This window comes from Triturus cristatus, chromosome 3_2 (genome assembly GCF_964204655.1).
Source record: "Triturus cristatus chromosome 3_2, aTriCri1.1, whole genome shotgun sequence".
NCBI classification, from domain to species: domain Eukaryota; kingdom Metazoa; phylum Chordata; class Amphibia; order Caudata; family Salamandridae; genus Triturus; species Triturus cristatus.
The window spans coordinates 743,856,905-743,872,153 of NC_140584.1; the positions used below are offsets into that span (position 1 = coordinate 743,856,905).

General features: G+C 46.4%; 1 protein-coding gene across 4 annotated transcripts in view; it reads left to right on the forward strand.

Moving 5' to 3' along the window:
- Nucleotides 1-15,249, forward strand: part of OSGEPL1 (O-sialoglycoprotein endopeptidase like 1) — a 243,697-nt gene that overhangs the window by 60,303 nt on the left and 168,145 nt on the right. For all 4 annotated transcript variants that reach the window (XM_085648811.1, XM_085648813.1, XM_085648814.1 and 1 more), the window contains exon 2: nucleotides 14,724-14,791. The gene's annotated coding sequence lies outside the window, so the exon portion shown is untranslated. The remainder of the gene's footprint in view (nucleotides 1-14,723; nucleotides 14,792-15,249) is intronic.

Here is a 15,249-nt window from a genome sequence, read left to right on the forward strand (position 1 = left end):
ACACTCAAGCTCGCTCAACTGACAGGGGGCTTGAATAAAGTTTTTAAAAGATCGAGTTTTAAGCCAGTCTCTCCTGCCCTTGAAATTTATTGTAGACAGGCTAGAGTGGCCGCAATATACGGGGCCGAACTTTGGGGACACAAGCAGTCAGTGTCTCTTTCAAGGGCTGAGCAATCCTTTTTAAGATCTCTCTTGGGGCTTCCTTCCAGCACACCGTTGATCCCTCTTAGGCTTGATCTTGGGTTGGTCCCCATAGAGGAGATCATCAGTGCAAAACCTATCCTCTACTGGAAAAGGCTTTGGTCTGTGCCCAAACTGACCTCATTTAAATTAGAGTTTGCTGAGATCTGGCCTGCACTTAAACCAAAAAAGATCCCTTGGCTTTTGTATATTAATAAAGCTTGTAATTCATTAGGACTTCTGGAAATGTGGGCGAATCCGGAGGAAAGTTGCCCTGCGATATCAAAGAACGAAATTCTTTCTTTGGTGTCCTTGGAAAACTCTTCTTCACACCAGAGTTCTTCAACTACGGGTAGGCTGACCTTGGAATTCCTCCTGGTTAAACAAGACTCCAAACTCGAGGAATTCATGGACCAAATAGAACCCCCACTGGCACGCAAATTGTACATCCAGCTAAGGTATGGTACCCTACCGGTTAGGTCTTTTACCTCTAAGTGGCAGGCACAAAACTTGGAAAGCTGTCCTGCTTGTAACCATAAATCTGAGTCTGTTTTACACGCTCTGCTATTTTGCCCCGCGTATTACTTAATCAGGAAAAGTTGGCTGATCCCCATTTGTAGGAACCTGGGTTTTCGCCATTTTAAGCAGGCCTACAGGATTCTAGTTTATGACACCGACCCAAAAATGTTTTCGCTGTATCCCGCTATCTCTACAGCATGTGGCGAAGGAGACTAACGTTCTTAACCTAACTACTTTCATATTGATGACTTTAAGTTTAATCTCTTTTAAAAAAAAAAAAAAAAAAAACAGGATTTTTAACTTTGAAATGTTATTTATTGTTTTATTGTGTATATGTATTTGAGGATGTATGTTTGTACGCTTTTATGGTCTTCTGACCGAAATAAAGTTATCAAATAAATAAAATAAATTTGTTTTCGAACATTCTCTCTGTCTCTTGTATCTTATAACATTCATTTTTACAATAAGTTTTAATGTATATAAGGTATCTACTTTATCAGGGCAATGCAATAGGTCTCATATTTGCGAGAGTTTGAGCTATTGGCATTGTAAATAACAATGCCTTTATTTATGTGTTGTAAAAACCTGTAAGTTGTGCACATAAATAAAAGGCATAGTCATTTAGAATGCTCCTGGACTGGAGTTCTCTGGGCTGGATCACGCCAATGAACACTGCATCCGTCGCTGGCTCTGCACTTTCCAGTTCTCTCGGCTTTGTCTGCGTGCTCTGGTGTACTCTACTCAACCTCTGGGGGTCTTCAAGGCCCGCTGCGCTCTACCATCGCCACTGGGCTCTGCGCGAACTACTGCAATCCTCAGAACGATGAGCGCTGCACTGACTGGCCTCTGCTTACTGTCCTCAGCACTGCACGCTGAATCTGTGGGAACATATGTTCTCGCGCTAACTGCTGCACTGCCAACTGCAGTATACGCAGAACATTGCAGTGTGCGCTGCGATCTACAGTGAACAAATTAATTTTCAGGGCACGACCTTGTGCGTTTGGTCTGCATTTGGCAGCGAAACCTTTGCACTGCACTCACTGTCCACTGTGGTTCGGAATACACACCCGTGACAGGCAGTGGCCACAGCACTGCACGCTGGAATCTGTGGGAACATATGTTCTCGCGCTAACTGCTACACGGCCAACTGTAGTATATGCAGAACATTGCAGTGTGCGCTGCGGTCTACAGTGAACAAATTAATTTTCAGGGCACGGCCTTGCGCGTTTGGTCTGCACTTGGCAGCAAAACCTTTGCACTGCACTCACTGTCCACTGTGGTTCGGAATCAGGCGCGCAACACCCATTGGACTCACAGGGCTTCAGCCCCCTCCCTGCCCCCCCCCCCGTCTTGTGTGGCAGCCCGGGATGAGACACCTTCCTGGGGGGCATTTGGCAGAAGATCGGTGATCCTTACCTGACGCCCTGACGCTCTCTTCACCTCCTGGCATCTTCTTCTCTGGGTTACGGACGCGGTGGTCTCCTCCGCCGCCATTACCACGCTGGCCGCTGTGAGGGGGGACTACAGCCCCCAGAGTCCTTGGAGGCACTTCCTGCTTCCGCCTACCAGCGCGCCCGGAGGCGCATAAAATCGAGAGGCTCCCTCGGTGGAGCGGGGGCATTTGGCAGAAATCGGTGATCCTTACCTGACGCCCTGACGCTCTCTTCACCTCCTGGCATCTTCTTCTCTGGGTTGCGGACGCTGTGGTCTCCTCCGCCGCCATTACCATGCTGGCCGCTGTGAGGGGGGACTACAGCCCCCAGAGTCCTTGGAGGCACTTCCTGCTTCCGCCTACCAGCACGCCCGGAGGCGCATAAAATCGAGAGGCTCCCTCGGTGGAGCGGGGGCATTTGGCAGAAATCGGTGATCCTTACCTGACGCCCTGACGCTCTCTTCACCTCCTGGCATCTTCTTCTCTGGGTTGCGGACGCTGTGGTCTCCTCCGCCGCCATTACCATGCTGGCCGCTGTGAGGGGGGACTACAGCCCCCAGAGTCCTTGGAGGCACTTCCTGCTTCCGCCTACCAGCGCTCCCGGAGGCGCATAAAATCGAGAGGCTCCCTCGGTGGAGCGGGGGCATTTGGCAGAAATCGGTGATCCTTACCTGACGCCCTGACGCTCTCTTCACCTCCTGGCATCTTCTTCTCTGGGTTGCGGACGCTGTGGTCTCCTCCGCCGCCATTACCACGCTGGCCGCTGTGAGGGGGGACTACAGCCCCCAGAGTCCTTGGAGGCACTTCCTGCTTCCGCCTACCAGCGCGCCCGGAGGCGCATAAAATCGAGAGGCTCCCTCGGTGGAGCGGGGGCATTTGGCAGAAATCGGTGATCCTTACCTGACGCTCTCTTCACCTCCTGGCATCTTCTTCTCTAGGGTTGCGGACGCTGTGGTCTCCTCCGCCGCCATTACCACGCTGGCCGCTGTGAGGGGGGACTACAGCCCCCAGAGTCCTTGGAGGCACTTCCTGCTTCCGCCTACCAGCGCGCCCGGAGGCGCATAAAATCGAGAGGCTCCCTCCGCGTCACGGGACGCGCGCGGGCGGCGCCGGGAGAAGCCCGGGACAAGGGCGGGACCGTCTGTGGCCGTCAGGGGCCGGAGGAGGCCGGGCAGGGCTACCCCCCTAAATTGTCAACATCTGGACATCGTAACAAACATTAAAGTAATCAGGGCACCTCAATTTCTGTGGCTCAACGACACCTTGCTATAGGCGGTGGATCTTGAGGTGTTGTGTTACGCTAATCAGGTCTGTTATATACGTGTTCCTGTGGTGTGTAGTTGGCCTTTGTACCCTGCACATAAAGGTCTTAGGAATTTAGTATCAGCTTACAAGTATTTAATACTAAGGCGCTTTTTTACCACGGTATATAACAATTTTTAATCTGTATCCAATGTCTACATTGGTGGTGTCATTTCATAGTAAGTGCTATTTTAAACGGTAGTTATCGTTTTATCAAGTTTATTTTATTATTTTGATTTTTATCTATGAGCAGCATGTCTAAAACAACTGGGACCCCTCGTACAACTGTGTCTACACTTGATAATTATTTAGTCAAAGTTGTAGACAAAATCAACAAGGAACGCAGACTATCCCTAGGTCTGACCAGCAATTGTGGTCCTGAGACTACAAGCCAATTAGTTTCGGTCGAGATCCATTCATTTGATGACAGCCAAGCATTGGCACCTACAGTTTCCCCATCGAGGGTGGGTGTTTGTGTAACAGAGTCTACTCCGGTTCCCTTGCCTGATATCGATTTGCCCATGGTTTCTGATATTAGCAAGTCTCCTAATGTCACTGTAGTTTCAACCCCTGTACTCCCTAAAACACATAGAGTGCTAAGATCAGGTTTACACGTTAACAGATATGTTCAACCCAAAAAGGGGGGCCGCAAAAGCAAAAAGAACACGGCCGCTAATGCTGGCTCCCCTGAGCATACCTGTCTAGACAATGGAGATAACCCTACCAAAATGATACTAGCACCAGCTCAGCTCGACATGTTAATCGGTATGATTGATAGCAAGCTAGACAAAATTATCATACCGCTCTTAGATAAACTCGAGGCTGTATCCAGGGAAGTGAACAGATTGGGTGAACTGGTGCAACAGGGATTTAAATCCCATAATAGCTCCCCATCGATCGTTGTGGTGGGGGAGACCGGGGATTTAATGGGCCAACATGTGCAACAATCTAAAACCTTAATAAGTACCGGACAAACATGCATGGGCTCTATTTCTCCCACACAGTCAACTAAAGGGATTATTCCTAGTAATGATCGGCGGGGGTTTGCTGGTAACGCCACACAATGCGCCCCCGGGGATACATCTAGTGCTACTCCAGCTAAAGGTGCCCCGACTAATATAATTACTCATGATACGGGGAACACGAATAGGACTTTAAGAAGAGGGAGGTTTAATGATAGTCGCCTCCCCCAACCTAATCTGCCACCCGACTGCGCACCTTATGTGGCAGTTTTGACCAACGTGCCAGCTATTAGACAGGACGGGCCTAATCGTACTGTGGAATCCCAAGATTCCCTTAAGAATAAAACTGTGGCTTGGCTCAACCGTGAATGCGGTTTTCCTGTGGCTATGGCGGATCAGATTCTGGTTACCACCAGAACAAATTGGATTGGAATGTCCCCCAAAAACATTCCTGGTGATTGTGTTATCATAAATTTTAGTAACCCTCACCTAGCAACGACAGCTCTGATTCGCGCTACGTCCCGTCCCAGCACTGACCAGGGTATCGTACTCCGTCCCCTTGGCTTTTTCTATAGGCAACATATTGAGCACCTCCCATTGCAGCGGAGGGGAGGGATAATGAGGGGAGACGAGGGCCTTAGTCTGATAAACACCGAGGTAGCTACTGCTAACCTTTATCAATGCCTGAGTGGATTGGACCAAAATGATTGACAGGAGAAGGGTGCCGCCTCAGGTCCTACAGAAGATCCCATATTAATGGTTAGGACGGGTTCTCCCGTCGCTTGCACGGAACCTCCAGGGAATCTAGGCTTGTTGACAAGTGGCCCGAAAATTTGTTTATCAGGGTTGGTGGCGGAAATCCCTGTAGTCTGTCTGCCCCCAGCCGTAATGGGAAATATACCGGGTAACCCTGTGTCAGAAGACGAGAATTCAAATGTTGCCCCTTCTCAACAGGATAGCATTGGTATAAATTTGGGGACAGGTACCCACACCTCATTTGATTGTTACATTGTAAGTTGGAATATTGCTGGGATCCGATCAAAAACAGATAGTCTGGGGTGCATGGAATTCTTGGATCTCTTTGACATTATTTGTTTTCAGGAAACATGGTGTACTGATTTTAAAGGCTATAGTGGTTTTAACTCATACCAGCTTCCTGCTATTGGCTCGGTTTCAGGTAGAGCCAAGGGAGGTCTACTTGTTTTGATTTCAGTTAAAGCCCCTTTATCAGTTATCAAATATGTACAAGTTGGGGTTTATTCCCAGATTTTATGGCTGCATATAAAAGGAGGTAGGAACATTCTTTTAATCAATTTTTATAATAATTGTTTTAATGACTCCAGGGATCAGCCGGTCAAAGATCTTTCCAAAGCACTAGAAGAATTGTTTAAGGACTCTAATGAAGTCTTTGATTTGCTCCTGGCAGGGGATTTTAATATTACCACCTGCCCTTTCTCTGAGGCTAATGTTTGCGGATTAGTGGACGCTCACGAGGATGGGATTCTCCTTTTTAAACACAATTATTATGGAGATGCCCTAAATAATTTCCTCGCTTCATATAATATGTACATTATGGATAACGAGAAAAATGCACAAGGGGATACTTGTCCCACCTTTTCAGGCCGGGGTATGAACTCTGTAATAGATTTTATCTGCATTTCCACGGGCCTGGAGGTTTTGCTTACGGCCCCAAAAGTAATAGATATTCAATTAAGTGACCACAACTGCCTGGTAGTAAAGGCTAAGTTGTGGGAAAAGGATGATGTTAGTATCCCCGGCCGTACTATTAATAGTATAGAGGCCGAGCGCCCTAATGGTACAAGACTCAGGTGGAAGGGGGATAAGGCAGACATTACGTCTGATTCCATCATAACCAGTTCCCTGGTACATATTACCGCAATTCTCGAAGATAATTTATGTACTTCTTCCTCAATTGAACATTTTATTAGTATTAATGCGGCCATTAACCTAAAACTCACAGGTACCCGTAAACATAAAGAGGACCAACCGCGGGGCTGGTTTAATTCAGCTTGCACCTCGGCCCTGAGGGAGCTGAAATCTGCTCTATCTGTCAAACCCAGAGATAAGGGACTGGTCATAGATCTAAGAGCCAGATACAACGAAACCCTAAAAAATAGGAAAGTGGAACTTCGGCAAGAGGCCTGGGAAAATTTGTCCATGGCAGCTGAATTGAATAATTGTTCCCTATTCTGGAAAACTGTCAACTCCCCATTTCTCAAAGATGATAAAATTCCAGAACTAACCTCCTATGTCATGCAGGCAGATTGGATTACGCATTTTTCTAAAATTTTCCAGCCTGATGGTGGAGCGCAAGTTTCTGGGAAACAATGGCCGCATATCCCATGAAATTTTACGGTTCAAGAGGTTTTAGACAGTATACGGGACAGTAAGGGGGGGAAAGCACAAGGCCCAGACGGGGTTCCAATTGATGTGTATAAATTGGTCCCAGAAATTTGGGGGCCTCTGCTTACTAATATTTTTAACGCAGCTGTCAGAAATAAGATGCCCCCGACATGGGAAGAATCCATTTTAATTCCAATATTCAAGAAAGGCAATCGTGGGGAAGCCAAGAATTACCGACCAATCTCCCTGTTGGACTCTTCTGTTAAAGTCATGAGTCGAGTGCTCATGGTGAGATTGGAGGAATGGGCTGAAGAAAATGGCATCTTAGCCGAGAGCCGGTTTGGCTTTAGGAAGGGTCGCGGAACGATAGAGCAATGTTTAAATTTAGAACTGCTCGTTGGTAAATATACCTTGGCAAAGACTGGCACTATTTACCTTTGCTTTGCGGATCTCAGTAGTGCCTTTGATCTGGTGGACCACGGCATTCTCTGGGAAAAGCTGTTAGAAATGGGGGCCCCAGAGGGTATTATCTTCTTTCTTGCACGCCTATATTCTAAATTAAGAGCCTGTGTCCGTTTTGGGTCACAAGGCGAATGTACACCCATGTTTAAGATTTGGCGTGGAATTCGTCAGGGTTGTGTGCTAGCCCCATTGCTTCTTTCATCAATGAAATTGAATCCTTCCTTAAATCTCTGGCAGTGGATGCTCCCAAAATTAATAATGAATATGTTCCCGTGTTACTCTACGCGGATGACGTGGTTTTAATTTCACGTACACCATACGGTCTTCAACTGTTGTTGGATGGTTTCATGCAATTCATCAAAAGCAGAAAGCTAGTTTTAAACAAATCCAAAACCTATGTTATGGAATGTGGCCATAGGACTGGAAAGAAACAACCCTCTTTTTTCATAGAGGGTCAAAAGGTCCAGGTTGTTGATAACTTTTCATATTTGGGGGTTACTTTTTCAAATAAAAACACCTGGGCAATTGAACTCAAGAATGTACGGTCTAAAATGGCCAGGAGTGCCTTTGGTATTTTTACTATGGCTACCAAATTAGGAGAGAGGCGGATAAGCGACATGCTGAAAATTTATCAGTCACGGTGTGTCTCAATTGCTTTGTACGGAGCAGGCATATGGGGCTATGCCCCGGCAGGTTCCCTTCAGGTTGAAGAGAACGTATTTTTGAAAAAACTTTTGTGTCTGCCAAGCTCTGTCTCGAACACCTTAGTGCATAACGAATTGGGTATTTGCCATCTCTCCGATTTGACCCCCCTTAGACCTTTGCTCCTATGGCGCTCCATTTGGATTAAAGAAGAGACTTCCTTGTGTAGAGCTATCATTTCTGACTGTCTTACTTTGGACCATTTTACAAGGATTCCGTGGTTGAAGTACGCTATTGATAGCTTTCGGGTGGTCTTTAACATCGACATCCTAGCGGATCATCACGGGGCAGAAATGTTGTCTAAAACTGATCTCAAGCAGTGTTTTTTACAACAGGCTGCTATCAAGAGAGATCAGAACAGCTCCAATCTTTCATCTTACACTTCTTATCATGATTTAAATGAAGTTGTGGGCTTTCAACCCTATCTGTCTCAAATAACTTGGAAGGCACATCGGTTTGTGTTGACCAGATTTAGAATGGGAGTTGTCCACAACCTTGTTGCCTTCCCGATTATGAATTGACATCCTGTTGGTCCATGTCCATGTGATAACTCCACTTCCCAAAGCACTGTGCACTTTCTTCTGCTTTGTCAATTGTATAAACACTTCCGGATAGCTTATCTGAAACCCCTGTTTTTAAAATTTGAAGTCAGAACTATACGGGACTGTATGTGTTTACTTTTTAACTTGCATCATCCGGTAGTATGTTTTTATACGGCTACTTTTCTTCTTAAATCCATTAATGCTAGGGAAAGTATGCTTTTTTAAATGTTTTTTATCTTGATGAATTTTTCTGCCTCTGTATTTATAACAAATTTTTGTTGTATTGTGTGCTTTTATGAACTTACTCAATGTTCGAATAAAGCCTTATGAAATGAAATGAAATGAATGCTAATAGCTCAAACTCTGGCAAATGCGAGACCTGTTGAATTGCAAATGCTTGTTTTTTTGTAATAAAACGGGAGAGGGTGCCGCGCGGCCCCTCACCCATGGCTGATTTCTGCCCCAGGGACCCCATCCTCCGGGGCCCGATTGTTTTTCCTTTTTTTTTTTTTTAAGGATGGGAGGCCGCATGGCCCCCTGCCCTGGGCCCGCCCCATGGGGCCTGACCTCTATTTATACATTTCTTAAATTTTTGGAGTGGGTCAATACGGCCCCCCACCTGAGGCCGACATTGCCCCGGGGACCCCATCCCCCTTGGCCATGGCCACATCCTGTCTTTTAAAAATTAAAATAATGGGTAGTTGGGCCCGCGTGAACCCCCTACCGGGGCCATTTTCAGCCCTGGGGACCCCTTCCCCTGGGGCATGGCCACGTCCTTGGGGATCACGGGAGGAGACTCAAGGCCCCCGGGGTCCCTGCCGTCTCCCCGTCTCCTGCATTGCTTTTGGGCAGAGAGAGCTGCAAACCTCCTGCTCCCTCTGCCCAAAAGCAATTCTGCTTCTCTTCATGGAAGCGAGAGTATTTTCAATGCTCTCGCTTCCTTGAAGCGAAGCAGAGTTTGTTATGGCATGGCGGGAGCAGTGCTCCTGCAATGCAATAGCCTTTAACATAATTAGCCCCGGGGAGGTGGGGACCCCTCCTGCGCATTTATTTTAAAAATAAAGCCCTAGGGAGGTGGCGATCCCCAGGGCTGGGGGGCCGCATCTGATTTTAAAATTGCCCCCAGGACCTGGCCCACCCGGGGGTTTCAAGGAAATGAAGCGGGGGTGCTCGCGCTTTTACTTTTTTTCATTTTCAGCCGGATTTGTGAATCGCGCTGAAATTTAAAAACAAAAAAGCTTTTTTGGGCCTGTGGGACCCCCTTGAGCAGGCCTAGGGGGTCAGGGTGTTTCTACCCTGTGCCCTTTTCTTAATTGGTAATGTTTTTTTTACCATATATAAATATATATATGCCGTGATTCTAGTTGAGCATGATGGACAGTTTTGGCGTGATCAGCCAAGCGGGGACTGAGAAAAATGGGGGGGGGGGAGGAGATGTTTGCAAAGTTAATTCTCATAGACCTGAATAGCACTAAATTTGGCAGAAAGGTAGGTCTTCGTTCAGGATGCACCATTTTAGTTATTTGGTGTAAATCCATTCAGTAATTTTTGAGATATTAACTGAAATCTAAATTTGGTTATCCAGAGACGTGGATCCTTCGGGAATCTGACAGTCCCCATGCTAATATCCTATTGGCTGCCAACACTTCAACCAAGAAATGCTTGCAGCCATCTTTGGACTCCGCTTCAGTCGAGTCTCCAACAAAACGTTAAAAGAAAAGGGGGCAGTGGAGGAATACCCTGAATCTCTAGCCCTGGTCCTGGACAAGGGCAAAACAGCATTTTGTTTTTTTGGGCAGGAATCACATGTGGATCCCGGGAAAAAAACACAAGCACGGGTTCCCGAGCTTGTTTTGTATGAGCCCTGGGTGGGCCTAATCCCTGGGGCTTGGTTATTACATTTCAAATTGTCATGTAGTTTCCACTAATCAGTAGGAACTGTGCATTTGTGGACAGTATACATTTTGGGATGGTGCCAGACTGATTCCTTGCACCCCCGCAGAGTAGGTTGTCCCTTGGACCAGCTAGTTCACAGTGCCACCATAAGCCTCCCTAACCAAGACAGGGATTGAACAGTTCTGGCAGCCACTGAACATGACAACTCATGGTTACAGACCTAGAACCTTTCGCTCATACACTTGTGCTCTTGTTTGCTTAGAGAATATACACAGAGATGTTTTCAATGTTAATTGAACCAAAGTGATTCTTGTATTGAAAATATGTGCTGCAATGATCAAGTGATATAAGCAGTTGAAAGTTATAATACGCTTCAGGACAGTGAACAGAATGAAGAGTTCCACCATCCTGCTGAAACAATGTATATATGCAAGCATATGAAATAATATAATAACAATCTGGTGTACTCCTATTATGCAAAACCCTAACCTACGTGTCTAGGGTGTATGTATATGTTCTGCCAAGAATCCCCCTTACTGGATGATCCAACCCCATTACCTGGTAGGTTCGAATGTAGGACCGCGCCTTGGTCACAAACTGGACACTCCTCATGGATTTGTCAGTCAGCTGCTGGGCGAAGTTTCATCATGTAGGGACCTCCCGAAGTCAGCGGAAGTGCCTCCTCTGACTATTCCCAGATTCAGATGTTTATATATAGAAAAAGGCATCCTTTACCCTGGGGCACAGTTGTAAGCAGGATGGCATTTTTTGTATTCTGCAGATAGCTGTGTTGCCATTTGGACGTAAATAAAAAACACATTTGCACAACGTATGTATAGGCCTTGTATATAATGCCAAGGCTGTATGATCGTGTTCTTGCAAAGTTTATTCATGTAAGCAAGGTTGGTGTAACAAAACCAAGTGTCGCAAATGCAAATGTGTGTCAAAAGTCGATGTGAGAAAGTGAAGGAGTTCCGTGTACATGTAGAAATGGCAAAGTTTCCAACTAGGCCTTACTGGGACACATGACAAAATTGGAGGACCCCTTCCGCATGAGGAGCTTTTACCCCGGGGACCGCCACCTCCCTGGGGGTAATATTTATAATAGGAAGGAGGTTCGTGCCCCCCCCCTCCTCAGGCCTTTAAAGGCCAGAGGACCACCAACTCCTTGGGGCTTTTGAATTAAAAAGAGGGGAGCCGTACGGACCCCCCTCTTACACTGGAATTTCTCGGGGACCGCCACCTTCCCAGGGCGCCAAACAACATAGAAAAGGGAGAGGGGCATGCAACCTCCTCCTTCCCGGGCCATATTTGGCCCTGGGTACCACCATCTTCTCTGGGCATGGCCAAACTGAAAGGGGGCGCACAGCCCCCCTCCCGGACCATATACGCCCCCTGGGACCACCCCTCCCCAGGGCCAGCCTGTGGAAACAGAAGGAAGGGGGGCGTGCAGCCACCCTCCCGGAGCCATTAATGGCCCTTGGGACCCCCACCTCCCAGGCCCGGCTTTCTATGTCCCAGGGTGCCCACCAAGCGGGAGCAAGCGCTGCTACCATTTACTGGGAGCGGAGTTTTCATCTGTTTCTCTGCCCTCTGTCATGTGGGCAGGGAAACAGATGAAAGATTGCTCCTGCATGCAGGAAGCTGCATATTTAGCAGCTCCCTGTGTGCAGGAGCAATGCCGGCTCCTGCAGGTGGGGGGGAGCCAGCTGGAACCACAAGGGCCTTGAGGCTCCCCCGCAGCCCCAAACGATGCAGCCCCCAACGATACACATTGGTTGCCCTGTGTGGGGCCAAAGCACCCAGGTAGGCTGGGCCCTGGGGTATGGGATCCATGGGGCCGAAATTGGGGAGGGGGCGCTCAGCCCCCCTCCTCCATTCCAGAAGAGGGCAAAACAGGGCAGAAAAACGAACAGGAAAGGCAAAACGGAGGGCAGAAAAACAAGCAGTAAATGGTAAAACAGAGGGCAAAGCAAAGTAGCAGAAAATAACAAATGGAGAGCAGAAAAACAAGCAGAAAAGGGAAAACAGAGGGCAGAAAAAGGCAAAACTGAAGGCAGAAAAGCAAGTAGCATAGGCTAAGCAGAGTAGAAGAGGGCAAAGCAGAAAAGGCAAAATGGAGGGCAGAAAAACGAGCTGTAAAGGCAAAACAGAAAGTAAGAGGCAAAATCGAGGACAGAAAAACAAGCATCAAAAGGCAAATCAGAGTACAGAAAAGGCAAAAAGAGCAGAAATGCAAAGCAGAGTAAGGAATGAGCATAGGAGGCACAAACCGAGGGCAGAAGTTAGAGAGGCAGCAGAGGGTAGCAGACTGTGGGCAAGCTGGGCAGGAGAACTGTGGCAGGGGGAGCTGGCACGAGGACCTGCTTAATTTTTACAGAAATTAAACCTCAACAGGAAATAGTTACATATATAGACATAGCAGGTGCCCCAATTGAAGCTCCACTTCTGTAAAGGACAAATGATCCTGACCTCCTGGGCTTGACAAAGACAAAGCAAGTGTGTTTCAGAAAGACCATCTGAAATACTTTGTGGAGGTGAATGCATTGCTAATCTATTGAAGCACAATGTGTAGTGACTGTGACGAGTGGGTTCTTTCTTGTCCTTACCTGGTGAGAACAGAGTCCATGGTTCTCCCTTTAAATGACTACGAGTACATGAGCTGGGACTGGTGTTTGAGTTCCCCGGCTACATGATGGCTTCACCGAAACCAGAGATGCTTGGTTTAAATTGATGGATGTATTAATACATGCACCCAGAGGGCACCTTAGAGGTGCCTTCTAAAAACCTACCGACTAACTGTGTCCTGGCTGAATGATGCAGACCAGCCTGCCACCACTGACAGGTTTCTGACCCCCTGCAGGTGAGAGTCCACGCTCTTGGAGGGCAGAAACCATGCCTGCTCCGGCCAGAGGTGTTGTCACTTTTTCCAAGCAAGATGGCTAAATAATCAGCATATCAAGGCAAGAGGCTTCAGAATCCTCTGCCACCTTTAATGTTCGACCCAAGGGTTCCTCAGATAGGGGAAATGCCACCCCCAGGCCCATTTGGCACCGGGACAGGTGGGAAAATTAGCTAGTCAGGAGGTTTGTGTTGCCCTCGCAGGCTATTATCACCATATCTAAGGTGGGCTACTTGAAGTGGTTACGACTTTAAGAATTCCTCCCTCTTAGTTTAGGTGGAATTAGGTGCTCTGGGACAGGGTTATACCCACTTCCTGCAGGAAGTGGTCATATAGAGGGTGTAAACACCCTAAAGGTTGGTAGGTTATTGGCTATCATCGTTCACTCCCCATAATGCCCCTAAGTAGAGTATTTAGGTGGCACCCCCTTAATTTATGTATTTTTCTGTGTTTACTCTGATGGCCCCGTCGTCTGCTGCATTTTATGAATCTGTGGTTGGACTTTCCTCTGATATGCTCGTTTTTCTCAATTGAAGGATCCTCGACTTGATTGAACTGTTTGTTTTGCTCAACGAGCTCCTTGGGTTTCTTTCTAAGACTGTTTCCTCTGCTTCATGCAATCAAAGAGGCTGTGCCCTCAGCTTCTGGGTGATTTATGTGATTGGCTGTGATATCATGTACATTCATTGTGACGACATGGACACTGGAGGACTGGCCTGCATACTTTGACTGGTTAGGAAGGGTTTGTATAGGTATCCATGTTAAAAAACAAAAACAAAATAAATCTTAAATTTTTTTAAATAATGTTTTTCTTTTCTGCTATAGTTTGACAGTAAAATAGTGAAGTTCTAATCTTTAATAGAATCCAAACCTTCTGTCACATTTGTGGGGTAGATTTTACATTTTGGATATATTAATGTGAGAGCTTTAATGCTGCCTTAGTACAATTGGCATCATAGAAGGAGCCACACAAATATTTGCAGTCTCTTTTGAAATACTAAGTTACTGGGGTGCAAAAACTGGCTCATGTCACGGTCCCTAGGCAATCATTGTCGGTTGATCCTAGGTTTAATTAACACTTGTATCTCTTTTCAGTTTTACATGTGTGCAAATAGTGCTTGTTTCTTAATCTGTCCTACAAAGTTAACTGGTTGTATGTTGCATGACATTACATTTAATTACCTTGGTGTATGTATTGGTTCATAACTATGTTCTGGTATGTGGAAAAATAGAGCTTGATGGTTCTCAGTGACGAGCATCTTTGAAAAATGCACATGCATCTTCATGCTACATTAAAACTACCATTGCTAATCTTAACTACTTCAACATGTTGTAATTGTATGAAAATATCAAGTGCCCTGTGGAATTCATATTTAAGACAGCAGATTATGTAAGCGAATGTTTTCAATTTACCTATAACTATTGCACTGTTTAAATGTCACATTTTGACTTGTCCACAGGATCTGAAGATATAATGGCCAGTCTAGGAATGTCAGATTTGTCATTGTTCAGGACGTTTCCAAAGCAGGTATACTCAAAAATGTTTTATTAATGAAATGTTTCATTTGTTCTTCTCTGTAGAAAAAAACAAACCTCCCCCTTCCATCTTAGCAATACATGGCGGATTAACAGCCACCCAATTGGAGCAGTCTATTTCTGGTAAACTGTCCGTAAGACCTGCCTTTACTTAGCAAAGTAACCAGTCCCCAAATGATCTAAGGGTGGTTATAGTAAATGATATACCACCCAAGCAGCATGAGCAATTAGTATGGGGTAAGAGTAATAGGTTCTCCCCCTACAGCATCTCGCAGAGGACTGTGACTGGAGCATTAGGCCCAATTCCTTGTAGAATGAGGGGTGCTCTCTAAATCTGAGAATCCTGAGCTGGAATATCCATGGGTTTGAACGTTTGAGGAACAGTGGTGAATTAGAAGAAAATCTGAAACCCTACGATCTGATGATCCTTCTGGAGTCTTGGCTGAGAGA